The sequence below is a fragment of the Nuphar pumila genome, chromosome 9 (genome assembly GCF_984573655.1).
Source record: "Nuphar pumila chromosome 9, dmNupPumi1.hap1.1, whole genome shotgun sequence".
NCBI classification, from domain to species: Eukaryota; Viridiplantae; Streptophyta; class Magnoliopsida; order Nymphaeales; family Nymphaeaceae; genus Nuphar; species Nuphar pumila.
This window is the reverse complement of record NC_143257.1, coordinates 29835347-29838460: the sequence shown is the minus strand read 5'-3', so window position 1 is coordinate 29838460 and position 3114 is coordinate 29835347.

Genomic DNA, 3114 nt, shown 5'->3' with positions numbered 1-3114 from the left:
TTGAGAGTCTCCTTCATCTTTGTAGAACAGCTTCAGGTTGCATATGTGAAATACCAGATGCACTTGAAAGTTTGCTCGCACGTCCAGTCGGTACGCCAAGTTTCTCACACGCTTGATAATGGTGAAGGGGAGTCATACTTGCGAATAAGGCCTCGGTGGTGGCCCCGAATGATAACTATGCGATTTGAAAAAAGCTTCACCAACACCTTATTCCCAACACGAAATTTTGCTGGTCGACGCTTCGCATCTGCCCATTTCTTCATGTGCTTGATCGCCTTGTTCAAATATGCCTTTGCTAACTCTGTTTGATCTTGTCAGTTCCTAACAAACTAGTATGCATAAGGCACTTTGCCACATCCTTGTGCAATAAGAGAGTGCAGAGTCTGCGGTTGTTGTCTGGTTGCAACTTCGAATGGACTATGACTGGATGACTCGCTCTTTTGGAGGTTGTAGCAAAATTAAGCCGCATCAAGTAAATCAACTCAATCTCTTTGATTGTCACTGACAAAGTGCTGCAAATATTCCTCCAACATACCATTGATCATCTTCGTCTGTCCATCGGTTTGGGGGTGAAAACTTGTGCTGAAGTGCAAGTTTGTCCCAATCAAGCGAAACACTTCTCGCCAAAACTTGTCAATGAACCGGGCATTACGATCATTGACAATTTTCTCTGAGATTCTCTAATGCTTGACTACAGTTCGCATAAACAACTTAGTAGTATCGACAGCTGAGCAGGTGGCAGGGGCATGCACGAAGATAGCATACTTCAAAAACCTGTCTACAACCACATAGATATAACTACAACCTTCAGCTTTTGACAAGCTCACAATGATGTCCATGGTTATGCACTCTCATGGACGACTCGACACTAGTAGAGGCTCCAGTAGTCCACCGGGTCTCTGATTGATGGGCTTGTCTTGTTGGCAAATCAAGCAAGTCTGCACATAAGCATTCACATCGTCGCACATTTGCGGCGAGTAGAATGCGCATTCCAACAACGCCAACGTTCTCTGTTGTCCTAGGTGACCCGCCCAAGTGGTATCATGATATTCGTGAATCAAGCACTTTCGTAGAGTATCCTGTCGTGGGATATATAGACGACCTGCTGAGCGAAGCAAATCGTCCTCCGGCCAAAATCTTTGCGTCTTTCCTTCCTTTACCAATAAGATCAACTATTGAGCCATCGGGTCACTCTTTAAAGCTTCTCGAACTTGCTTGATAAGATTGCTCATCGGTTGGCTCATACTACCATCCCAAGCGAGCAAAGTTGCAAGTTCCACCTTTCGACTCAAGGCGTCAGAAATAACATTGGCCCTGTCAGGCTTGTACTTAAGGACTATATCGAATTCTGCCAAGAAATCTTGCCAGCGAGCTTGTCTTGGACTCAGCTTCTTCTGAGTCTGGAAGTAGCTTGTCGCAACATTGTCAGTGCGCACAATGAATTGTGACCCTAAAAGATAGTGCCTCCATGTGCAGAGACAATGCATGATCGCCAATATCTCCCGCTCATGCACAATGTATCGACGCTTGGCGTCGTTCAACTTTCGACTCTCAAATGCAATGGGATGTCCTGCCTGGAGCAACACCCCTCCGATTGCGAAGTCAGATGCATCAGTCTGCACTTCAAACAACTGCTGACAGTCGGGCAACCTTAGCACTGCTTCAATCCAGCAAAAGCCTTCTAGCATGCATTAGACCATAGCCATGGTCTGTCTTTCTTCAGCAAATATGTGAGCGCAGCAGCAATCTGCGAATATCCCTTGATGAAGCACCAATAGTAATTCTTAAGCCCTAAGAAAGAGCGTAATTCAAGAACCTTAGTAGGCGGCTCCCAAGCTTGAATAGCCTCAATCTTCTTATGGTCTATCTTTAGTATGCCTCCTCCCACAATATGGCTAAGGAAGTGAACTTCCTTATGACCAAATAGGCACTTCTCTTGCTTGACATACAACTCGTAGTTCTTCAGAGTCTAAAACTGTAAGACCTGCAATTTTTTAGCAAAAGTTTTAAATAAATTTATGAGACATTTCCATATGAAAATAGCATATGAACCCGAAATACGAATCAAATTGATTTCTATGAACCAGTTATACTTACGATATTTGTATCTTCACGAATATATGCTCAAACAGTCAGGGAGCCATAAGTTCTTCCCTGAGTAAAATCAAGAGATTTATACGAGGCAACTTTCTTAGCTGCGTCAATACGAAGAGAATGTCATGCTCAGAATTTTTTGAAAAAAAATCGTTGAAAACCCAAAATTTTTATGAGACCTACAAAAATGTTGGTGGGACCTACGAAAATATTTCTCAAAAAATATCTTGTGAAACCTACAGAATATTTCATGAAATATTCCATGTGGGCCCCATACAAAGGAACCTCTTGGAATTTATTTAAAGCCAAGGGTAAAAGGAAAAAGGGAGATTTTCTGATTTTTTTAGAAAACTCCAAAGAGGAGGTGGACTTAGGCTATAAATATCCCTCCCCACTCTCTCTATTCTCATAAAAATCACCCCCCCCCCCTCTCTTGCTTGTTCTCTCTCTCTCTTTAGAACCTTCCCTACCTAGCCTACTAGGTCTAAGCCTGCATGACCTGGTTTGAGCCTACCTGACCTGGTCTAAACTCACTTGACTTGGCTTGAACCCAGTTGGGTCTAGTTAAAGTCAAAGTTATTTTTGGTCCCAAATCCAAGTTTGATTCACTTGACCCAGACCCAGCTTACTTGGGTTAAGTCTGAACCTGCCTGACCCAGTTGACTTGGACCAAACCCAGTTTAGTTTAAACCACTTGAGTTTAGCAGCTTGACCTGCTCTACCTCTTTTTCAACTAGATTGAACTCATCTGACTTAGTTTAGCGTTTTGAAGGAGGTTTGAACCCAATTTGAAGTTGCCATTGCGTACCAGAGCCGTTCTTCACCGATCAGAGGGTAAGTTTGATTCGTCGATCACTCTCTCTTAAGTATTTGTTTGATTTGTGTTATGCTATATATCGTATATGTTCTAAAGTAGTATCTAACCCTAGTCCTTGGTTTATGCTCTCTAGGACACTTTGGTATTCACACGCATGCCTTGCGACTATAATTTGATATTTTATGATAAAAGCTCCTGTATAT